This window comes from Aegilops tauschii, chromosome 7 (assembly GCF_002575655.3).
Source record: "Aegilops tauschii subsp. strangulata cultivar AL8/78 chromosome 7, Aet v6.0, whole genome shotgun sequence".
NCBI classification, from domain to species: Eukaryota; Viridiplantae; Streptophyta; class Magnoliopsida; order Poales; family Poaceae; genus Aegilops; species Aegilops tauschii.
Window position 1 is genome coordinate 370,959,790 of NC_053041.3, and position 26,474 is coordinate 370,986,263.

Consider the following 26,474-nt stretch of genomic DNA (forward strand, 5'->3'; position numbering starts at 1 on the left):
CGGAGCGCAACTCAATTACACCATATATGACAAAGAGCTATATGCTTTAGTACGAGTTTTGCCTGAATGGGAACATTACCTTCGCCCTCATGAATTTATCATCCATACCGATCATGAAACGCTTAAATATCTTAAGGGTCAAACTAAGTTGAACAAGCGTCATGCCAAATGGAGTGAATTTACAGAGTCATTTCCTTATGTCATCAAGTACATCAAAGGTAAGGAAAATGTTGTGGCGGATGCACTTTCCCGTATATGCATGATTATTACTCAACTTGAATTGAATGTCGTTGGCTTTGAGCACATAAAAGACTTGTATGCGCATGATTCTACTTTTGCCATTCCTTATGCCAAATGTTTGACGCATACATCTTGGGAACGATATTACATCAAGGATGGTTATCTTATGAGAGCTAACAAACTATGCATCCCCGAGTCTTCTCTTCGTTTGTTGCTTTTGCAAGAATCTCATGGAGGAGGACTAATGGGACATTTTGCACGTGACAAGACCCTTGCTAAGCTCTCCAAGAACTACTTTTGGCCTAAGATGTTCCGCGACGTCAATCGCTTCACCAATCAATGCTCTACATGTCGCAAAGCTAAGTCTAAAGCTCAATCTCATGGACTATATATGCCTCTTCCAATTCCGTATCAACCATGGGAAGATATTAGCATGGATTTTGTGCTTGGTTTGCCTAGAACTAGAAATGGCAAGGATTCCGTTTTTGTTGTTGTGGACCGATTCTCCAAAATGGCTCATTTCATTCCTTGCAACAAGATAGACGATGCTTCACATGTTGCCAATCTCTTTTGTAGGGAAATATTGCGTCTACATGGAGTGCGAAAGACGATTGTCTCGGACCGCGACGTCAAGTTCTTGAGTTACTTTTGGAAGACCTTATGCTCCAAGCTCGGAATCAAGCTACTATTCTCCACGGCATACCATCCACAAACCGACGGCCAAACGGAGGTGACGAACCGCACGCTCTCCACTCTTCTCCGCGTGCTAATCAAGAAGAACATCAAGGAGTGGGAGGAGTGCCTACCCATCGCCGAGTACGCCTACAACCGTGCAAGACATTTGACTACCGGCAAGTCCCCTTTCGAGGTCGTTTACGGTTTCAACCCATTGTCCCCATTGGACATTCTTCCTCTACCTCTACAAGAGCGCACCAACATGGACGTAAGTGCCCGAGTCAACCACCTCAAGAAGATGCATGAAGATATAAGGCACACCACCGAGCGCCAAGTACAACGACTCGCGACCAAGCTCAATATCAACAAGCAACCCATGATATTCAACATTGGCTATCTTGTGTGGCTACACCTTCGCATGGACCGTTTCCCCAACGAACACAAGTCCAAACTCCTACCTCACGCCGATGGACCCTTCAAGGTGCTAGCACACTACAACAACCACGCTTACAAGATCGACCTTCCAAGCGACAAGTACAACGTGAGCGACGTCTTCAACGTTAAGGATCTCTCGCCCTACCATGGTGATGAAGATTTTGATCCGAGGTCGGATCTTTCACAAGGGGGGAGATGAGGCGGAGCATCCCAAGGCCATCCCCATGGACCTACCTACATCTCCCACGACACCACTTGGACCAATGACAAGAGCCCGTGCGAGAGCCATCGAGAACGAGGTTAACTCTCTCCTTGTTGAACTTCCCATTGACCCACTTGAGACATGGCTACTACCTCAAACGGCGATGCTTTGTGTGCTTAGGTACCATGTAAGCAACCAAGGAGAAGGAATGGTGCAAGATGGACACCAAGAGCATGGACAGGGATTTTCCCAGCGCAGAGATAGAGGTACTACTGGTCAACTACCGCCCAACTACCGGTCGGCCAGTACGACCGCCCAACTACCGGTCAACTACCGGTCAAGCTTCTGTGATGAGACCGGTGCAAGGCCGGAACAGCATCGGAACAACCGCTATATCCGCTAAAACCGGTACTACCGCCCTGCCTGCGCGCAGTTGAAGGGGTTTCACCCCATGTATCCCCAAACTTACCCCTTGGACTATATATACTTGTCCCTTAGCTCCGTACTAGGGTTAGCAAAGGATTAGCTCATGTTTGTGTGAGAGCTTTGCTCATCCACTTGGTTACCTTCTCCTCGGAGATCGTGCCTCCTCGGAGAAGATCCTTCCAAGCGGATTCAAGACCTCCTCGCGGAGAAGAACCGGTTGCCCTTTGTATCGTCCCTTGTTGACTTTGGATCTTGTATCTCCTCTTGTGTTTCGAGGATCTAGCACATGTGTGACCTAATCTTGTTGGTTTGAGAGTTCCTCTTGTGTTTTCCCTTGTGTTTCCCCGTGTGTTCTTCGTGTTCTTAGTTGGGATCCGCTCCTTTCGTGAAAGATCGGCCGTATATGGTTCCACCCTACATCACTTGCCGGGGAAACTTACCCAACGCCAGCAGGGCTGCCACCCTTGAGCCAGAGAGTTCTTACGCCCTCAAACCACATTGGAACCAAGGCTCGGGAAGCGCCTCCATGGTGGCATGCAGATCTTTGTGAAGACCAGAAGCATACAAGACTAGATGAATAACCAGAAGACGAAGATCCTCGGCAAGATCCTTGTCGAGGATACCCACGGGACCCCCGGCAAGCCCCTTGCCGGGGACGCCCACGACGCCGCGGCAAGACCCTTGCTGGGGCCCCGGCAAGACTCTTTGCGAAGACATCCGCGGGGCCGCAGCCAGGCCCACATCTGCCAAGATTCCGCCGTCGTTCCCATGCAGCTGCCAACCCACCAACTAGGCGAGCACTTGCGTGGCGATGTGCGGCCTCTAGGCCAACTCAGCAAGCACCTGCGTGGTGGCATGCAGATCTTTGTGAAGGCTCTACCACCGCACCAACTCAGCAGCCAGCCAGCCAGCCAGCGTGACACTACCCATCTTGTCAGTTTGGACACGCGTCGAAGCCAGGTGAGGCGGCGACAGCTGGGACGAGCTTCCTAGCAGTTCCCGATAAAGCAAGAAGGGCACGTCGGTAGCGCATTAAATGTGTTTGTCCTACAGTGCCAGAGGATAACTCGACCACTGTATAGGTTTCCACCTCCTGTGTGCCACTGTGGCGGCCCCTTTGTCTATAAAAGGAGGCCCACGGCGTACTGGGAGAGGATTCGGACTTCTTGGGACCCTGCTTGCCTTGTAGCTAGTCCAAGAACACCAGATAATCAGAAACCAGCAGGAGTAGGGTATTACGCATCACTTGCGGCCCGAACCTTGATAATCCCCCCGCGTTGATCTCTCAATCCCGCTCTTTCCACAGCCCCGCACCCGCCAACCGTAGCAAAAGGGATTCCTCGTGATCCCGTAGGTGTCGTTTCCCCCGACATCTTTGGTGCGCCAGGTAGGGGGCACAAGCTATGGAAATCTGGTCTTGGAGCCGACGCAACGACTCTTCCATGAGGATGGCTCGAAGGGAGAGGGCGACGTCGATCAACCGCCCTCTGGTGCCGTCCGCAGCCTCGACGGCCATCCGCGTGGCCCCAAAAAGCTAAGTCATGCAAAATTTTGGCTAATTTCATTTATATAAGTCTGTCCTCCCCAAAAGATCTTGTTCCTTGTATGGGAAACCTACACGCAATGGGACCCTTTCACTATTGGCAATGCCCTTGTCTCTGTCTCGAGTCTGCTCGACAATTCATGCGGCCGCGCTGAGAACGGCAAGGTGGCCTACCCGCTACCAGCAGCGCTCTTGTCTTGTTTCGAGTCCGCTCGACAGTTCAAGTGACCGCGCTGGCAGCGGCAAGGTGGCTTGCCCAGCAGCAAGCGCCCTTCCGGCAGGGTGCTAAGGATCCGTCTTCAAAGCACCACGGCGTGGGTTTACACGCCGGCAGCCTTATCTCAACAAGCGTAGGGTGCAAACATACAAAGAAAGATCTAACGGGAAGATAGCATGCGTGATATTAAAGTATTACAGAGTTATATTACACCAATTGTTGCTACAGTTCTAACTAAAGATAAAAATTGTCTTGGTCATGAACCTGCAGCGGCGATGAGAAATAGGGTGCCTAGTCGCGGCGCTGGCCCTCTATCCTCCAAACTCCGTCGACGCGGGTGATGATGGGCTGGATACGCTCCTCGAGCGCCGCGAGGTCCACGTCCTCTGGCAAGCTCTCTAGTGCGGCGTCGAAGTCGAGGTTGGGGTTCCAGTACGCCACCTTGGTGAGGACCTTGGTCAGGACACCCCGGCAAAGCTTCCGGGCCTCATTGGCCAGAGAGGTCGCTCTGTTGGAGCGGAATTGCTCCAGGGCTCCAAGAACACCCTCGAAGAATAGGGTCAGTTTGGCGTTGGGACTCACGTTCGGCTCCGGGGCGTACCTCACGTTTGGCATCCCCATGGCCGCCAGCTTCGTGGTGATCCTTCCGGTGACGTCGGCGAGGCGGCTGACCCAGAGGTTTTCGCCCTTCACGTAATCCTCGTGGTTGGCGGCGTCATTCCTCCGCAGCTGCCTCTCCTCCTCCAGGTCCTTGGTCAGGGTCTCTTCCCGGACCCTGACCTCCGAAAGTGTTCCCTCAAGACCCTCCAGCTTCAGCTTCAGGTCTTTGATGGAGTCGTTGGCCTTGGAGAGCAACTCGGCCTCCACCAAAGCGCCGTTGAGTGTGTCCTTCTCCTTCGCCAGCTCCAGGACCTGTTTCTTCAAGCCATCCCGCTCCAGCTCCAGCTCCTTCACCTTGCCGGCGTGGACCAGGGCTTGGGCGTTGAGCGCCTCCCTGTGCCTCTGCTTTAGCTCCTGGGTCCGCTGCGCGATGAGCTTCTCGACCTCCTCATCCTTGCCGTGGAGTGTGGCGGCGAGCGCTTCCTCACGAGCGGCAAGATCCTCCTCCTGGGAGTTCAGCCCGGCCTGGTGCTGGTGCCGAGCGGCCTCGTCCTTGGCGGCCTATTCCTTCGCTGCCTCCTGAGCTTTCTCGACATCAGCCTGCTTCAGGACGAGCTCCTGTTTTCGCTCGGCCAGCAGATCCTGGGCAACCTTCAATTCTTCGTGGGCCTGGCGGAACCAGGCCTGCGTCTCGGTGACGCGCCCCTCGAGAACCGCCTCGGCCATGTCCACCGCCGCCATTCTGGACTTTGCCTTATCCAGGCGGGCACGGTGAAGCGCCCGAAGCTTCTCGAAGTTGGCGCTCATGGCCCGAAGGAGCTGCTCCTCTTGGGAACCGCTGCCACCGGCGCTCGGTTCGTCAACAACCTCGAGGCCAGCGGCGGCGAGCGCTTCGTCGTCGAACACCTCCCCCTCAGTTGGCACCCTGGTGCTCGCCGTTCCTAGGAGGTGAACGAACAAGTCATCGGCCACCTTCAAGTACTTGCCCGAGCCTGAGGTGGCAGAGGAGGAAGGTTGGTCGTCAACCACCCCCTCTCCGGCAGACCCCTTGCCGGCCTCCTCGGCAGCAGCCTTGCCGCCCTCCCCAGCAGCGGCCTTGCAGGCCTCCCCGGCGGGCTCCTTGGCGGCCTCTTCAGCGGCGGCCTTGCCGGCCTCCTCGGTGGCGATCTTGTTGGCCTCGGCCTCGGCGTCCCTGGTGACCTCCTCGATAACGGTGCCGATATCCTCCTGGTCCGCCGGGGAAGGATCTGGATACCAAGAAGAGAGGATGAGACGGGGCCAAGGTCAAGGTTCAATAAGAAAAAGAAAGAATGGGGATGGGAAGCAATTGACTTACCCGCTTCAAGCTCGGAAGAAGTGGCGCCCTCCCCACCAGCACTTGTTGTCGGGACAGAACCCCCGGCAACCAAATTCGCCTCCTCCTCCATATGCGTGGGCTTGGTGGTCGATGCCCTTGCCGGAGATGTCCCTCGGGGCGGCGTGGTCGAGAGGGGCGGCGTGTTGGGGGTGGCCCTCAGCGGCTCCTCCTGCCGCCATTCTTCTCCTACGAACCCGGCAAGGTCAGCATCAAGGATTCACACCCCAATGTTCATCAGCGGAGAAATGAGTGGTGAGCTTACGCTGGGGGCTGCGCCGGGGGCTGCTGTCTGGGCTGCTCTCCACCAACAACGACATACGCGAAGTACCCGCAGGGGGCTTGTCGCTTGTCGAGGCCTTGGCTCTCTTCGCCGCCCTCTGCGCCAGCATCTCCACATCCCTGCAAAGATAAAAACAAGTCAAGAAAAGCAACGCGGTCTGAAGGGACGGGGATGATGAAGGGCAAGATGCTTACTCATCCTCCACCTCCTCTTCCGCTGCCTTCCTCTTCCTCCTTGGGCTGAGAGACCCAAGATCGAAGTCGACCTCCAGGTCAACATTTGCGGGAGGAGGGAAAGGGGATGGAGTCCGGCCACGCTTGGATGAGGAAGAGGCGGTCGCTTTTTTCTTCGCAACCGCGGCCTTCACCACCTTCTTCACTGCCGCAGCCCTCGTCAGGTGCACGGACTCCTCCTGGGTCTCTTGCCACCGCGCAGTCTTGCCGGGCTGGGCTGGACCGGCTCTCTCGAGCTGGCCTGCCGCAAGATGCGCCTTTTTTCCATGGCCGGAGGGTCGTCAGCCTCGGCCTCTTTCTCGGTCGACTCCTCGACCACATCTTCGATGAGAGGGGGCCTGGTGCCGGTGCTGCTGGCCTCCCCAGCAGACTCCTCCCATCCGGCAAGCTCCTTCTCCTCCGCGGCCGCCTCGGCCTCGTCCTCCTGGTGGCCGGCGCTGCCAGCCTCCCTGGCAAGCGCCGCCTCCGCCGCCCTGGCGGCGATGTAGTCTACCTCCTCATTGGTGGTGTCCTGGATAAGCAGTGGCTCATCGCGGACGTACCTCTCCGACAGGTTGTCGAAGAACTCCTGCACCTGCTCCGCCTTCAGCTTGGCCCACTTTGGGTCAAGGCCGTGCGTGTTGAAATCCGGCATCATGGCAATGATGTCGGTTTGGCGAGAATTGTTGCTCGGCGGGACCACTCCCGCCGGCAACCCGAACAGAGGCCCCTTGACGGCCTTGCCGGCCTTCGCGGCCTTGCCGGCTCTCTCAGCCCTGCCATCGTCACCCACATTGAGCTGAAAAAGCCTCTGAAAAAATGGGCGTGCCCCATCACCGTGAAGTTGTGCTTCAAGCCAAGACGAAGCCTCATGATGTCGGCCGCGTTCCTGAAGAGCTAGGCCGGCCTCCCCTTGTTATGCAGTGGGGCGATTCGGCGGCGGATGAAATCGGCCCCAATCATCTTAAGGGTGAGCCTGGCCATGGTGAGGCGATGGATTCTGGTAGTAGCGACCGCGAGCTTCTCGCCGTCGGCATCGGGGTCGCTCCAGTCCTTGCGACGGACTGGCGGGCTCTGACGAACTCGGCAGAACTCCTGCGGATCCTCCTCGATCCATAGCCACCGGCCCCGCCACTCCTCCTACCTCTCCTTCTGGGCACCCTCCGGATACGTGCCCTTCTCCTGGGTCCGTGGGATCCAGGTGACGCAGCCGGAGATGGCAACCCCGCCTGGATACGGGGATAGAAGTAGTGGCGGAAGAGCGCCGTGCTGGGAAGCATTCCGGCGAAGCCCTCACAGAGGTGGGCAAAGAAGGCCATGCACGCCACGGCATTCGGCGTGAAATCAAGAAGATGTAAGCCGTAGGTGCGCATGACATCATTGAAAAAATCGGAGAAAGGGGGGCAGAGCCCGCATGAGAAGTAGTCAACGAAGAAAGGATACCGATTCGGGCCGGCCTCAGCAAAATCGGCGGGGATGATGTGCGTGGCCGGATGCCCTGTCGTCTTCGCCCCCCACAGAGGCCTGAAGTAGTCCCTGAGGTGGACCGCATCGACCGTCGAGGGGAAGAGGGCAAGCTGCGTCCGAAGCGCCGCCAACTCGCTCTGAGGCACCTCCTTCTCCCCGGCGTCCTTGGCCACTCCCTTGCCTTGCTGGTTTTGGGTGCCATGGCGGCCGGGAAAGAGGTGAGGAATCTGGAGCAATGGGAGATTTAGGGCAATGGGGGCGCGGCGGCGGTGGATGGAGGCAAGAGTTTCGGCTTTTTCGCTTGAGGAAGAAGGGGGGACGGCGGTTTCGAAATTGGAGAAACGCGCAGGGTAAATGAGCAGCATGCCCGCGGTTTCCGCTTTTTATGGGGAAGGCGCGGACCGCCTCTTTACTATTTACCATGATGTGATGCATGAGGGCAGCAACAGCCCCACACATGACCCCCACGTCGCGCATTCAACGCGGGTCGTGGGGAAGCGCAGCGAGCGAGGGAATTACTGCGGTAAAAACTCCGCCGCACGCGCACCCGCACACCGTTCTGGGCCTGGCCCAATAACGCCCCGCGCTTATATGTGGCCCGGGCCCGGGGCTCCTGTCGGTGTACAAAAGTAGGGGTCCCTTTTTGCACCCCTTTACTTGTGCGCGGGCAGTCGCAACCCCACGCTCCTGGCCACGCTTGGCGGGGCAGAGGAAGCAAAGGCACAAGGCGACTAGACCAACGCCAAGCCGGAAACACAAAGAGCAGAAGGGCGAGGTGGACTCCCCCGGCAAGGCCCTTGCCGGGGGGGCCTCCACAGCCCCGGCAAGAACCTTGCCGGGGCAACTTACCCAACGCCAGCAGGGCTGCCACTGATGTCGCACAAACTAGCGAGATGCTAATTCACGCGCGTAGACGGCCCGATCTTTCACGGCGATGCTTGATCAACAGTTCGTCTGCCTGTCCCTCCACGCAACCTCCAAGAAGAATTTCCACCCGTGTACAAAAATACACGAACAAAAATAATGATCCCCTCGGATCAGCACGTAGGCGTCGGTATTGATGATCAACCCTCCGTCGCTAGGAAATTTCCACGATGGGAAAATCACAAATGATACACAAGATATAGCCGCCCGAAACCTGGACGATTTACTGTGTTGTTCATGTCTCTCAAATAAACTCAAAACTGATCTATACATGGCTGAAGCCTGGCTTTATATGCCAAAGTAAACGCACGCGGTACCTACCAAATTAGCTAGACTCATGGACAAGAGTCCTAGGAAATCACGTTATGTTCCAACTTGGTTTCTTGTCACGTAAAACACACGCACAAGGAAACAAAGTGGATATCTTTTCAAACAGAAAATAATAAACTACCTAATATAACAAACGCTGTCCTACTTTGATGGAGCTTAGGAAGGAACCTAATCTTATTTTCCCTGGTGGTGTACGGAAGGTAGGAATTACATCTTCTAGCTTGGTGCCTCATTAGCATCCGATCTGAACCTTCTGTTGTATATTCTTCTTGGTACATGCACGGTATGTCGAGAATCAACATGTACTAATTCCTTCTCAAATACAGGAGCAATTTTTGGTCCACAAAACTGACGCACACGACCATCGTTTCCTCGACATAATTTGGTCGCATGCTTGACATTATTTTGCGCAACTTTTTCATGACTTGACTCATTAAATGACTCAGGTTCAGTAGGATTATCGATAAATGGTGTCATGCCCGCATATCCTCCCTTCCTTGAAGAGAAACCGTCCTCGGTTTCAAGTCTATTTTTCGTACAACCTTCCTCTCCGGAACTTGCATCTCTATGATGATTGCATTGTCTGCCATTGGTTTCAACACGTGCTTCCTTCCATCATGCATGAACATGTATGTGTTGGATCTTCCAGCATGGACTGCATCATGATCAAATTGCCATGGTCTTCCAACAACAGCTGACACGTATCCATCGGCACAACATCACAGTCCACCTTATCAATATAATCTCCAACTGCAAACTTCACACGTACCTTATGTGTGATCTTTAATTTTCCGGAGTTGTATAGCCACTCCACGTGGTGCGGTTGTGGGTGTCGCCACATGGACAAACCCAATGCCTGCACAAGATCTTTGCTAATGACATTTGTAAAGCTACCACCATCAATTATCAACTTGCAAGCACGATTGTTGATCTTACACTGTGTTTTAAAAACACTCCATCGCTGCCCTTTAGGATCACCATCCTCCTGCACCTTCTTCACTAAGAGATTTAGACCCTTCATCGGTGCATCAACTTCTTCTTTTATTTCTTCTACCTCTTCAATTCTTTTTCGCAAACGATCTTTCCAATCAGCAGCGAACACATCCATTGGCATGGGAATAAAACAAAATTGTTTGCCCTTCCGTGATAAAGAATAACTATTTTTCTTGACATCCCGAACAGCCCCAACACGCTTGCACCATGGGTCCCCAAGTAGCAGATGGCACGACACCATGCAGACAGGACAAACATGAAAAAATTCCGCACAGCAATATTTTCCCAGATCAAAAATTAGCAAAATCTGATGCGTAATTTTGATTTCACCTTTGAACCACTTCAGCGTGTACGGTCTTTCAAGAGGCGCCATCTTCAGCCCCATTTTTTCCACCACCTCGATGCTCACCATATTGACTGCGGTACTCTCATCAATTGTCATATTGACACGTCGTTCGTTCACGACGCAACGAGTGTGAAAAGAGTGACCTCGCCAATGCCTTCCTCCTCCATCAATATGTTCCTGCTCAACATGTTGATGCTTGACTCCGCAGACGATATTACAAACCGAGTCGCCGTGACTAACCTTTGCTCTGAATACCACTTGATGTCGCACAAACTAGCGAGATGCTAATTCGCGCGCGTAGACGGCCCGATCTTTCACGGCGTTGCTTGATCAACAGTTCGTCTGCCTGTCCCTCCTCGCAACCTCCAAGAAGAATTTCCACCCGTGTACAAAAATACACGAACAAAAATAATGATCCCCTCGGATCAGCACGTAGGCGTCGGTATTGATGATCAACCCTCCGTCGCTAGGAAATTTCCACGATGAAAAAATCACAGATGATACACAAGATATAGCCGCCCGAAACCTGGACGATTTACTATGTTGTTCATGTCTCTCAAATAAACTCAAAACTGATCTATACATGGCCGAAGCCTGGCTTTATATGCCAAAGTAAACGCACGCGGTACCTACCAAATTAGCTAGACTCACGGACAAGAGTCCTAGGAAATCACGTTATGTTCCAACTTGGTTTCTTGTCACGTAAAACACACGCACAAGGAAACAAAGTGGATATCTTTTCAAACAGAAAATAATAAACTACCTAGTATAACAAACGCTGTCCTACTTTGATGGAGATTAGGAAGGAACCTAATCTTATTTTCCCTGGTGGTGTACGGAAGGTAGGAATTACATCTTCTAGCTTGGTGCCTCATTAGCATCCGATCTGAACCTTCTGTTGTATATTCTTCTTGGTACATGCACGGTATGTCGAGAATCAACATGTACTAATTCCTTCTCAAATACAGGAGCAATTTTTGGTCCACAAAACTGACGCACACGACCATCGTTTCCTCGACATAATTTGGTCGCATGCTTGACATTATTTTGCGCAACTTTTTCATGACTTGACTCATTAAATGACTTAGGTTCAGTAGGATTATCGATCAATGGTGTCATGCCCGCATCAGCCACCCTTGAGCCTGAGAGTTCCAACGCCCTCAAACCACATTGGAACCAAGGCTCGGGAAGCGCCTCCATGGTGGCATGCAGATCTTTGTGAAGACCAGAAGCATACAAGACTAGATGAATAACCAGAAGACGAAGATCCTCGGCAAGATCCTTGCCGAGGATACCCACGAGACACCTAGCAAGCCTCTTGCCGGGGACACCCACGACGCCGCGGCAAGACTCTTGCCGAAGACATCCGCGGGGCCACAGCCAGGCCCACATCTGCCAAGATTCCGCCGTCGTTCCCATGCAGCTGCCAGCCCACCAACTAGGCGAGCACCTGCGTGGCGACGTGCGGCCTCTAGGCCAACTTAGCAAGCACCTGCGTGGTGGCATGCAGATCTTCGTGAAGGCTCTGCCACCGCACCAACTCAGCAGCGAGCCAGCCAGCATGACACTACCCACCTCGTCAGTTCGGACGCGCGTCGAAGCCAGGCGAGGCGCCGATAGCTGGAACAAGCTTCCTTGTCGTCCCCGATAAAGCAAGAAGGGCACGTCGGCGGCGCATTAAATGCGTTTGTCCTACGGTGCCAGAGGCTAGACTCGACCACTGTATGGCTTTCCACCTCCTGTGTGCCACTGTGGTAGCCCCTTTGTCTATAAAAGGAGGCCCGCGGCGTACTGGGAGAGGATTCAGACTTTTTGGGACCCTCATGCCTTGGAGCTAGTCCAAGAACACCAGATAAACAGAAACCAGCAGGAGTAGGGTATTACGCATCACTTGTGGCCCGAACCTGGATAACCCCCCCCCCCCCCGCGTTGATCTCTCAATCCCGCTCTTTCCACAGCCCCGCGCCCGCCAACCATAGCAAAAGGGATTCCTCGTGATCTCGTAGGTGTCGTTTCCCCCGACAGAATCTTTGGTCTTCGTCATCACCAACCCTCCTTTATCACCAATTCCATGATGCTGCACATCGGGAGTGAGTAATTGCTTCCTAGGCTCGTTGGTCGGTGAGGAGTTGCATGAGATTCATCATGTAATCGAGTTAGTTTTGTTAGGACTTGATCCCTAGTATCCACTTTGTTCTCTATGACTTTGCCATGCTTAATGCTTGTCACTAGGGCACGAGTGTCATGACTTCAGATATGAACCGTTTATGTTTTCACCATTTTATCTATGTTCTAGATCCGATCTTGCAAGTCATATGCACCTATTACGTGTTATGATCCGTAAACCCTAGGGTGACAGTAATTGAGATACTTTCTGGTGATGACCGTAGTTTGAGGAGTTCATGTATTCACTATGTGTTAATGCTTTGTTCCAGTTCTGTATTAAAAGGAGGCCTTAATATCCCTTAGTTTCCTTATGGACCCACTGCCATGGGAGGGTAGGACAAAACATGCCATGCAAGTTCTTTTCCATAAGCATGTAGGACTATTTCCGGAATACATGCCTACATTATATTTATGAACTGGAGCTAGTTATGTGTCTCCCTAGGTTATGACTGTTATATGATGAATACCATCCAACGAATTCACCGATCCAATGCCTACGAGTTTTCCACATATTGTTCTTGCTAAGTTACTATTGCAATTGCTACTGTTACAACTGCTACAAAATTGTTACTGTTGTTACCGTTACCACTACTATCAAACTATCATATTATTGTGCTATTGGTCACTTTGCTGCAGATATTTAATCTCCAGGTGTGGTTGAATTGACAACTCAACTGCTAATACTTACAAATATTCTTTGGCTCCCCTTGTGACGAATCAATAAATTTGGGTTGAATACTCTATCCTCGAAAACTGTTGCGATCCCCTATACTTGTGGGTTAGCAAGACCTTTTTCTGGCACCGTTGCTGGGGAGCACAGCTATATTTGTTGAGTCACTTGGGATTTATATCCATTTATCACTATGAAGAATATGAAGGATACCAAAACCAAGATCGTTCCCTCTAAGACGAGGGGAGGTAAGGATTTGCCATCTCTGCACTTGATTCGCCTTCTGTTTTGAGTAAACTTACAACAGCACCACATGCTATTAAACCTGATATGTTGCAAGTTATTGATGATGCTACTTCTGCTATGAATGATACTTGATGATGCTAGTACCTTGCTTGATGATAATGTGCCACTAGGTGAATTTCTTGATGAACAAATTGCTAGAGATAAAGATATTGAGAATGCTGAAACTGATGAAATCTTTGAAACTAAGAATTATGAAACACCTATTAGACCTAGCTCCCCTAGAGTTGAATTGCCTAAGATACCTGAGGGTTATGTTATGGACGAGGAGATAGCTAGAGACTTTCTTGCTTGCAATGATAGAGATGATCTTAAGAAATTATTATGCAAATTGAAAGAAAAATCTCTGAATGCTAGAATGAAATGTGATCCTAAGTTTGCTACTTCGCCTATGTTTGTTACTGATAAGGATTATGAATTCTCTATCGACCCAGAGTTAATTACTTTGGTTGAACCTGATCCTTTCCATGGCTATGAAATGGAAACTGTAGTGGCACATCTTACTAAACTGAATGATATAGCCACCCTTTTTGCTCATGAGATGAGAAAATTCGCTAATACTATATTCTCAAATCATTTATGTTCTCATTAAAGGGTGATGCTAAGATATGGTACAATACTATTGCTCCTGGTTGTGTGTGTAGTCCCCATGATATGATTTATTACTTCTCTGAAAAATATTTTCCCGCTCATAAGAAACAAGCTGCCTTATAGGAAATATTTAACTTTGCGCAAATTGAAGAAGAGAGTCTCGCACAAGCTTGGGGAGGCTTATCCAATTGCTTAATGCTTTGCCTAGTCATCCTCTTAAGAAAAATTAAATACTTGATATCTTCTATAATTGACTAACCGATGCTTCTAGGGACTTTCTAGATAGTTGTGCTGGTTGTGTTTTCAGGGAACAAACCGTTGAACAAGCTGAGGAACTATTGAATAATATATTGAAGAATAATGATGTTTGGACACTTCCTGTACCACCGCCTAAACCCACTCCAGAGAAGAGGGGTATCTTATTTCTCAGTCCTAAAGATATGCAAGTGGCAAAGAAATGTTTGAAGGAAAAGGGTATTAAAGCTGGGGATGTTAAGAATTTACCACCTATTGAAGAAATACATGGATTGATACACCACCACCACAGGTGGTAGAGGTAAATTCTTTATTAAAGTTTGATGAAGGTGAGATTACTTACAATAAACATCCTAGTCAATGCCTTTATGAATTTGATAATTATGTTATGAAACAAGATCACTTCAATGCCAATGTTATGAAACAATTGAAATATAACTCTAATATGATTGCTCGCTTGAGTGACTTGTTATTTAGAATCACTAAGCAATGCCTCTATGGTACAAACCCAATTAGAGCAAGTTGCTAAATCTCAAAGAGAATTGCTTAGTGAAATGAATAACAATATGAATGATTTTGTTGTTAGAGTAGCAACTAGAGGAGGCAAAATGACTCAGGAATCACTTTCCTGAGGGACACCCTAAAAGAATTGAACAAAACTCTCAAAGAATTAACACTGATACACATAGTCCTTCTAAAAAGAAAAAGAACAAGAAAAATGATAGGACTTTGCATACCTCTAGTGAACCTAAGAAAGAGGAACCTTTTGAAGATAACAATGATGTCTCTATTTCTGATGCTGAAACTCAATCTGGTAATGAACATTCACCTAGTGATAACGAAAAAGATAATGATGATGTTCATGAAGACACCCAACGAGACAATGATAAAGAACCAGATAATGATGTTGAAATAGAACCTGTTGTTGATCTTGATAACCCACAACCTAAAAATAAAAGATATGATAAAAGAGACTTTGTTGCTAGAAAACATGGTAAAGAAAGAGAGCCATGGGTTGAGAAACCCATGCCCTTTCCACCTAAACCTTCTAAGAAAAAATATGATGAAAAATTTGAACGCTTTGCTGAAATGCTTAGGCCAGTCTTTTTGCGTACTCGCTTGATTGATATTTTAAAGATGGCCCCTTATGCAAAATACATGAAAGGCATCATCACTAATAAAAGAAAAATACCTGAAGCTGAAATATCCACCATGCTTGCTAACTATTCTTTTAAGATGGAGTACCTAAAAAACTTGGAGATCCAGGAATACCAACTATACCTTGCTCCATCAAAAGAAATTATGTCAAAACTGCTTTATGTGTTTAGGAGCTGGTGTTAGTATTATACCTTTGTCTTTATATAAAAGACTTGATTTGAATAAACTCACACCTACTGAAATATCTTTGCAAATGGCTGACAAATCAACTGCCATACCTATCGGTATTTGTGAGGATGTGCCCATTGTTGTTGCAAATGTTACTATCTTAACTAACTTTGTTATACTTGAGATGCCCGAGGACGACAACATGTCGATTATCCTTGGTAGACCCTTCTTGAATAGTGAAGGGGCTGTTATTGATTGCAATAAAAGCAAGGTCAGTTTTCTTATCAATGGCAATGAGCATACGGTGCACCTTTCAAAGAAACAATTCCAAGTGAGTATTAATGTTATTGAAAAGTCTTCGACACTCACTATTGGAAGTTTTCAACTACCTCTACCTACTGCCAAAAGAAATATGATATACTTATTGTTGGGGATATGCATATCCCCGTTGAGGTAACTTACTATTTGACGAAAGTTCTTGGGTTTCATGCTAATCGAAAGTGGTTGTTAATAAGACTTGATCAACCTTGTTAATGGACCATTTTTGAGAGGTATGAAGTTGATGAATTTAGTAGGCACAACCTTCTGCTCCCACCTTTTGTTTTCTGTTTTTCTTAGTTAAATAAAATAAAATGCCATGTTTATCCTGTTTTCTGGATTTTTCGTGCACCAAAAATGACCCCAAAATAAAAGTTCTCAGAATGCCTTAAAATTTTGATACGATTTTTTTCTGAATATTTCTGAATTTTTGGTACAAATAACATCACAGGGGGTGCCCCTAGTGTCCACAAGACACCTGGCGCACCAGCAACCCCAGGCGCACCCTGGTGGGTTGTGGGCCCCACGTGGCCCCTCTCACTTATGCACTTAGCCCATGTCATCTCCTACCTCCATAAAAAATCAACATAGCTCTCTCTCTCTCTCTCTTGTTCTTGCTCTCAAACCCGCGGTTTCCGAAACTGTTTTGGGGGATTGCTACTTGGTATGTGACTCCTCCATTGCTCCAATTAGTTTTTTCTTTAGTGGTTTATATTTTGAATAATTATCTACTCTTGGTGCTGCTGTAAATGGGCTTGCATGTTGAATTCTTGGAGTTCCAAGTAGTTTGAATGCTTGATATAGCCTCTAGACATACATATAAGTAGTTGCTATCAATCTTGTGAAGTTTTGTTGACAAAAAATTTGTGGACTAAATTTTTAGAATTTTATTTATAGGAATAAGATGAGTTTCTTTAGGAAGTTTTCCTCCAAGAGGAATGCTAAGGGAGTCATTGGGGAATCATCGGACAATGACCTCAACACTCCGAGAACGGCGGAGGTGCGGCCGTGCGAATGGCCGCATAATGCCTTCATGGAGGAGGTCAGGTTTCATCAAGAGTTTGCCCAATTCATTGCAAATGTCAGCCTGACCGACTTCCTTGCAGCTGAGTGTGACCAACACCACCTCCTTACAAATTCCTTTGTGCAAAATTTTCATTTTCTAAGTAGGAACAATCCTCCTGAGGTACGGTTTAATTTATATGCATAAACCCGTCAGATACCGCTCACTGACTTTTGTGACATCTGTTTGATCCCTTCAGGTACCGGTAGACTTTGAGGACTTTCTCCTCACTTTGACAGTGGGGGATGAGAGAGGCGTGTCGAACGCCACTACCACTAGTTTGGAGTTTCCTTCTGTGCAGTATTTTGCTTTATTTCATCACGAAGTGTTTAACTGCTAGGGAGAAGGTCGGTGCACACAGTGTTGGGGAACGTTGTAATTTCAAAAATTTCCTACGCACATGCAAGATCATGGTGATGCATACCAACGAGAGGGGAGAGTGTTGTCCACGTACCCTCGTAGACCGATAGCGGAAGCGTTAACACAACGCGGTTGATGTAGTCGTACGTCTTCACGATCCAACCAATCAAATACCGAACGTACGGCACCTCCGAGTTCAGCACACGTTCAGCTCGATGACGTCCCTCGAACTCCGATCCAGCTGAGTGTTGAGGGAGAGTTTCGTCAGCACGATGGCATGGTGACGATGATGATGTTCTACCGACGCAGGGCTTCGCCTAAGCACCGCTACGATATTATCGAGGTGTAATATGGTGGAGGGGGCACCGCACACGGCTAAGAGATCAATAGATCAATTGTTGTGTCTATGGGGTGCCCCCCTGCCGCCGTATATAAAGGAGCAAGGGGGAGGCCGCCGGCCAAGGAGGAGGGCGCGCCAAGGGGGGAGTCCTACTCCCACCGGGAGTAGGACTCCTCCTTTCCTTGTTGGAATAGGAGAAGGGAAGGGAGAAGGAGAAAGAAGGAAGGGGGCGCCCCCCTCCCTAGTCCAATTCGGACTAGTCCATGGGGAGGGGTGCGGCCACCCTTTGGGGCCTTTCTCTCCTTTCCCGTATGGCCCATTAAGGCCCAATACGAATTCCCGTAACTCTCCGGTACTCCGAAAAATACCCGAATCACTCGGAACCTTTCCGAAGTCCGAATATAGTCGTCCAATATATCGATCTTTACGTCTCGGCCATTTCGAGACTCCTCGTCATGTCCCCGATCTCATCCGGGACTCCGAACTCCTTCGGTACATCAAAACACATAAACTCATAATATAACCGTCATCGTAACGTTAAGTGTGCGGACCCTACGGGTTCGAGAACTATGTAGACATGACCGAGACACATCTCCGGTCAATAACCAATAGCGGAACCTGGATGCTCATATTGGCTCCCACATATTCTACGAAGATCTTTATCGGTCAGACCGCATAACAACATACGTTGTTCCCTTTGTCATCGGTATGTTACTTGCCCGAGATTCGATCGTCGATATCTCGATACCTAGTTCAATCTCGTTACCGGCAAGTCTCTTTACTCGTTCCGTAATACATCATCCCGCAACTAACTCATTAGTTACAATGTTTGCAAGGCTTATAGTGATGTGTATTACTGAGTGGGCCCAGAGATACCTCTCCGACAATCGGAGTGACAAATCCTAATCTCGAAATACGCCAACCCAACAAGTACCTTTGGAAGCACCTGTAGAGCACCTTTATAATCACCCAGTTACGTTGTGACGTTTGGTAGCACACAAAGTGTTCCTCCGGTAAACGGGAGTTGCATAATCTCATAGTCATAGGAACATGTATAAGTCATGAAGAAAGCAATAGCAACATACTAAACGATCGAGTGCTAAGCTAACGGAATGGGTCAAGTCAATCACATCATTCTCCTAATGATGTGATCCCGTTAATCAAATGACAACTCATGTCTATGGCTAGGAAACATAACCATCTTTGATCAACGAACTAGTCAAGTAGAGGCATACTAGTGACACTCTGTTTGTCTATGTATTCACACATGTATCATGTTTCTGGTTAATACAATTCTAGCATGAATAATAGACATTTATCATGATATAAGGAAATAAATAATAACTTTATTATTGCCTCTAGGGCATATTTCGTTCAGTCTCCCCACTTGCACTAGAGTCAATAATCTAGTTCACATCGCCATGTGATTTAACATCAATAATTCACATCACCATGTGATTAACACCCATAATTCACATCGTCATGTGACCAACACCCAAAGGGTTTACTAGAGTCAATAATCTAGTTCACATCGCTATGTGATTAACACCCAAAGAGTACTAAGGTGTGATTATGTTTTGCTTGTGAGATAATTTTAGTCAACGGGTCTGTCACATTCAGATCCATAAGTATTTTGCAAATTTCTATGTCTACAATGCTCTGCACGGAGCTACTCTAGCTAATTGCTCCCACTTTCAATATGTATCTAGACCGAGACTTACAGTCATCTAGATTAGTGTCAAAACTTGCATCGACGTACCCTTTACGACAAACCTTTTGTCACCTCCATAATCGAGAAACATATCCTTATTCCACTAAGGATAATTTTGACCGCTGTCCAGTGAACTACTCCTAGATCACTATTGTACTCCCTTGCCAAAATCAGTGTAGGGTATACAATAGATCTGGTACACAGCATGGCATACTTTATAGAACCTATGGCTGAGGCATAGGAAATGACTTTCATTCTTTTTCTATCTTCTGCCGTGGTCGGGCTTTGAGTCTTACTCAATTTCACACCTTGTAACACAGGCAAGAAACTCTTTCTTTGACTGTTCTATTTTGAACCACTTCAAAATCTTGTTAAGGTATGTACTCATTGAAAAAACTTATCAAGCGTCTTGATCTATCTCTATAGATCTTGATGCTCAATATGTAAGCAGCTTCACCGAGGTCTTTCTTTGAAAAACTCCTTTCAAACACTCCTTTATGCTTTGCAGAATAATTCTACATTATTTCCGATCAACAATATGTCATTCACATATACTTATCAGAAATGTGGTAGTGCTCCCACTCACTTTCTTGTAAATACAGGCTTCACCGCAAGTCTGTATAAAACTATAGCCTTTGATCAACTTATCAAAGCGTATATTCCAACTCCGAGATACTTGCACCAGTCCATAGATGGATCGCTGGAGCTTGCATATTTTGTTAGCACCTTTAGGATTGACAAAACCTTCTGGTTGGTTCATATACAACTCTTCTTTAATAAATCCATTAAGGAATGCAGTTTTGTTTATCCATTTGCCAGATTTCATAAAATGCGGCAATTGCTAACATGATTCGGACAGACTTAAGCATAGATACGAGTGAGAAACTCTCATCGTAGTCAACACCTTAAACTTGTCGAAAACTTTTTGCGACAATTCTAGCTTTGTAGATAGTAACACTACTATCAGTGTCCGTCTTCCTCTTGAAGATCCATTTAATCTCAATGGCTCGCCGATCATTGGGCAAGTCAATCAAAGTCCATACTTTGTTCTCATACATGGATCCCATCTCAGATTTCATGGCCTCAAGCCATTTTGCGGAATCTGGGCTCACCATCGCTTCTTCATAGTTCGTAGGTTCGTCATGGTCTAGTAACATAACCTCCAGAACAGGATTACCGTACCACACTGGTGCGGATCTTACTCTGGCTGACCTACGAGGTTCAGTAACAACTTGATCTGAAGTTTCATGATCATCATCATTAACTTCCTCACTAATTGGTGTAGGTGTCACAGGAACCGGTTTTCTGTGATAAACTACTTTCCAATAAGCGATGAGGTACAGTTACCTCATCAAGTTCTACTTTCCTCCCACTCACTTCTTTCGAGAGAAACTCCTTCTCTAGAAAGGATCCATTCTTAGCAACGAATGTCTTGCCTTCGGATCTGTGATAGAAGGTGTACCCAACTGTCTCCTTTGGGTATCCTATGAAGACACATTTCTCCGATTTGGGTTTGAGCTTATCAGGATGAAACCTTTTCACATAAGCATCGCAACCCCAAACTTTAAGAAACGACAACTTTGGTTTCTTGCCAAACCACAGTTCATAAGATGTCGTCTCAACGGATTTAGATGGTACCCTATTTAACGTGAATGCAGCTGTCTCTAATGCATAACCCCAAAACGATAGTGGTAGATCGGTAAGAGACATCATATATCGCACCATATCTAATAAAGTACGGTTACGATGTTCGGACACACCATTACACTGTGGTGTTCCAGGTGGCGTGAGTAGTGAAACTATTTCACATTGTTTTAACTGAAGGCCAAACTCGTAACTCAAATACTCTTCTCCACGATCAGATCGTAGAAACTTTATTTTCTTGTTACGATGATTTTCCGCTTCACTCTGAAATTATATGAACTTTTCAAATGTTTCAGACTTCTGTTTCATTAAATAGATATACCCATATCTGCTCAAATCATCTGTGAAGGTCAGAAAATAATGATACCTGCTACGAGCCTCAATATTCATCGGACCACATACATCTGTATGTATGATTTCCAACAAATCTGTTGCTCTCTCCATAGTTCCGGAGAACGGCGTTTTTAGTCATCTTGCCCATGAGGCACGGTTCGCAAGCATCAAGTGATTCCAAAATCCCATCAGTATGGAGTTTCTTCGTGCGCTTTACACCAATATGACCTAAACGGCAGTGCCACAAATAAGTTGCACTATCATTATTAACTTTGCATCTTTTGGCTTCATTATTATGAATATGTGTATCACTACGATCGAGATCCAACAAACCATTTTATTGGGTGTATGACCATAGAAGGTTTTATTCATGTAAACAGAACAACAATTATTCTCTAATTTAAATGAATAACTGTATTGCAACAAACATGATCAAATCATATTCATGCTCAACGCAAACACCAAATAACACTTATTTAGTTTCAACACTAATCCCGAAAGTATAGGGAGTGTGCGATGATGATCATATCAATCTTGGAACTACTTCCAACACACATCGTCACCTTGCCTTTTACTAGTCTCTGTTTATTCTGCAACTCCCGTTTCGAGTTACTACTCTTAGCAACTGAACCAGTATCAAATACCGAGGGGTTTCTATAAACACTAGTAAAGTACACATCAATAACATGTATATCCAATATACCTTTGTTCACTTTGCCATCCTTCTTATCCACCAAATAGTTGGGGTAGTTCCGCTTCCAGTGACCAGTCCCTTTGCAGTAGAAGCACTTAGTCTCAGGCTTAGGACCAGACTTAGGCTTCTTCACTTGATCAGCAACTTGCTTGCCGTTCTTCTTGAAGTTCCCCTTCTTCCCTTTGCCCTTTTCTTGAAACTAGTGGTCTCGTCAACCATCAACACTTGATGTTTTTCTTGATTTCTACCTTCGTCGATTTCAGCATCACGAAGAGCTTGGGAATTACTTTCCTCATCCCTTGCATACTATAGTTCATCACGAAGTTCTACTAACTTGGTGATGGTGACTAGAGAATTCTGTCAATCACTATTTTATCTGGAAGATTAACTCCCACTTGATTCAAGCGATTGTAGTACCCAGACAATCTGAGCACATGCTCACTGCTTGAGCAATTCTTCTCCATCTTTTAGCTATAGAACTTGTTGGAGACTTCATATCTCTTAACTCGGGTATTTGCTTGAAATATTAACTTCAACTCCTGGAACATCTCATATGGTCCATGACGTTCAAAACGTCTTTGAAGTCCCGATTCTAAGCCGTTAAGCATGGTGCACTAAACTATCAAGTAGTCATCATATTGAGCTAGCCAAACGTTCATAACGTCTGCATCTGCTCCTGCAATAGGTCTGTCACCTAGCGGTGCATCAAGGACATAATTTTTCTGTGCAGCAACGAGGATAATCCTCAGATCACGGATCCAATCCGCATCTTTGCTACTAACATCTTTCAACATAATTTTTCTCTAGGAACATATCAAAAATAAACACAGGGAAGCAACAACGCGAGCTATTGATCTACAACATAATTTGCAAAATACTATCAGGACTAAGTTCATGATAAATTTAAGTTCAATTAATCATATTACTTAAGAACTCCCACTTAGATAGACATCCCTCTAATCCTCTAAGTGATCACGTGATCCATATCAACTAAACTATGTCCGATCATCACGTGAGATGGAGTAGTTTCAATGGTGAACATCACTATATTGATCATATCTACTATATGATTCACGCTCGACCTTTCGGTCTCCGTGTTCCGAGGCCATATCTGCATATGCTAGGCTCGTCAAGTTTAACCTGAGTATTCCGCGTGTGCAACTGTTTTGCACCCGTTGTATTTGAACGTACAGCCTATCACACCCGATCATCACGTGGTGTCTCAGCACGAAGAACTTTCGCAACGGTGCATACTCAGGAAGAACACTTTTATCTTGAAATTTTAGTGAGAGATCATCTTATAATGCTACCGTCAATCAAAGCAAGATAAGATGCATAAAAGATAAACATCACATGCAATCAATATAAGTGATATGATATGGTCATCATCATCTTGTGCTTGTGATCTCCATCTCCGAAGCACCGTCATGATCACCATCGTCACCGGCGCGACACCTTGATCTCCATTGTAGCATCGTTGTCGTCTCGCCAACTATTGCTTTTATGACTATCGCTACCGCTTAGTGATAAAGTAAAACAATTACATGGCAATTGCATTTCATACAATAAAGCGACAACCATATGGCTCCTGCCAGTTGCCGATAACTCGGTTACAAAACATGATCATCTCATACAATAAAATATAGCATCATGTCTTGACCATATCACATCACAACATGCCCTGCAAAAACAAGTTAGATGTCCTCTACTTTGTTGTTGCAAGTTTTACGTGGCTGCTACGGGCTTAGCAAGAACCGTTCTTACCTACGCATCAAAACCACAATGATAGTTTGTCTAGTTGGTGTTGTTTTAACCTTCGCAAGGACCGGGCGTAGCCACACTCGGTTCAACTAAAGTGAGAGAGACAGACACCCGCCAGTCACCTTTAAGCAACGAGTGCTCGCAGCGGTGAAACCAGTCTCGCGTAAGCGTACGCGTAATGTCGGTCCGGGCCGCTTCATCTCACAATACCGCTGAACCAAAATATGACATGCTGGTAAGCAGTATGACTTATATCGCCCACAACTCACTTGTGTTCTACTCGTGCATATAACATCAACGCATAAAATCAGGCTCGGATGCCACTGTTGGGGAACGTTGTAATTTCAAAAATTTCCTATGCACACGCAAGATCATGGTGATGCATACCAACGAGAGGGGAGAGTGTTGTCCACGTACCCTCGTAGACCGATAGCGGAAGCGTTAACACAACGCGGTTGATGTAGTCGTACGTCTTAACGATCCGACCGATCAAGTACCGAACGTACGGCACCTCCGAGTTCAGCACACGTTCAGCTCGATGACGTCCCTCGAACTCCGATCCAGCTGAGTGTTGAGGGAGAGTTTCGTCAGCACGATGGCATGGTGACGATGATGATGTTCTACCGACGCAGGGCTTCGCCTAAGCACCGCTACGATATTATCGAGGTGTAATATGGTGGAGGGGGCACCGCACACGGCTAAGAGATCAATAGATCAATTGTTGTGTCTATGGGGTGCCCCCCTGCCGCCGTATATAAAGGAGCAAGGGGGAGGCCGCCGGCCAAGGAGGAGGGCGCGCCAAGGGGGGAGTCCTACTCCCACCGGGAGTAGGACTCCTCCTTTCCTTGTTGGAATAGGAGAAGGGAAGGGAGAAGGAGAAAGAAGGAAGGGGGCGCCCCCCTCCCTAGTCCAATTCGGACTAGTCCATGGGGAGGGGTGCGGCCACCCTTTGGGGCCTTTCTCTCCTTTCCCGTATGGCCCATTAAGGCCCAATACGAATTCCCGTAACTCTCCGGTACTCCGAAAAATACCCGAATCACTCGGAACCTTTCCGAAGTCCGAATATAGTCGTCCAATATATCGATCTTTACGTCTCGGCCATTTCGAGACTCCTCGTCATGTCCCCGATCTCATCCGGGACTCCGAACTCCTTCGGTACATCAAAACACATAAACTCATAATATAACCGTCATCGTAACGTTAAGTGTGCGGACCCTACGGGTTCGAGAACTATGTAGACATGACCGAGACACATCTCCGGTCAATAACCAATAGCGGAACCTGGATGCTCATATTGGCTCCCACATATTCTACGAAGATCTTTATCGGTCAGACCGCATAACAACATACGTTGTTCCCTTTGTCATCGGTATGTTACTTGCCCGAGATTCGATCGTCGATATCTCGATACCTAGTTCAATCTCGTTACCGGCAAGTCTCTTTACTCGTTCCGTAATACATCATCCCGCAACTAACTCATTAGTTACAATGTTTGCAAGGCTTATAGTGATGTGTATTACTGAGTGGGCCCAGAGATACCTCTCCGACAATCGGAGTGACAAATCCTAATCTCGAAATACGCCAACCCAACAAGTACCTTTGGAAGCACCTGTAGAGCACCTTTATAATCACCCAGTTACGTTGTGACGTTTGGTAGCACACAAAGTGTTCCTCCGGTAAACGGGAGTTGCATAATCTCATAGTCATAGGAACATGTATAAGTCATGAAGAAAGCAATAGCAACATACTAAACGATCGAGTGCTAAGCTAACGGAATGGGTCAAGTCAATCACATCATTCTCCTAATGATGTGATCCCGTTAATCAAATGACAACTCATGTCTATGGCTAGGAAACATAACCATCTTTGATCAACGAACTAGTCAAGTAGAGGCATACTAGTGACACTCTGTTTGTCTATGTATTCACACATGTATCATGTTTCCGGTTAATACAATTCTAGCATGAATAATAAACATTTATCATGATATAAGGAAATAAATAATAACTTTATTATTGCCTCTAGGGCATATTTCCTTCACACAGTGCCCCCACCTCGCCATTTTACGCCGTGCACTACACAATGATCACACCTTTAGCCTAGGGGCTATTATTGCACGTCGTTTGCACCTCAACAGGACTAAGGGGAAAATTTATGGTGGTATTTATGCTACTCGCTTAGCGAGCCACTTTAACGTTCAGATACGCCAACATGATTATCCTTTGCCCCGATTCTATCTAGATCACCAAGCATTGGAGGATCGCCAGTTTATCGACACTGCCGATTCTTTTCCTAGCGTTCGTTACAACTTGGTTTCCAGTGTGGATACCCGTGATGTTATCCCGTTGCCTGCACCTGCACCCGCTTTGCTTGATTCTTTTGCCAGGAACGGATATAGGGTCGTGCCCGAGGACATTATTGCCTACCAGAACAACCAGGCAGCGGCAGAGCAGGAGCCTCAGGAGTGGGACGCTCAGGTGCTGCCACCATAAAACTACTACATGGGACCAGATGGCTACTACTAATGGTGATTACCAAGCTAGGCCAAAAGCCTAAGCTTGGGGGAGTACGTATTTCCACCGACATTATATTCATGTTCACACATTTCACTCTAGTTGTTGGTGTCAACACTTTTTCATTGTATTATCCATGTTAGATTTATTTTCCCGCTTTCTTCTTGTTTGTTTGAAAA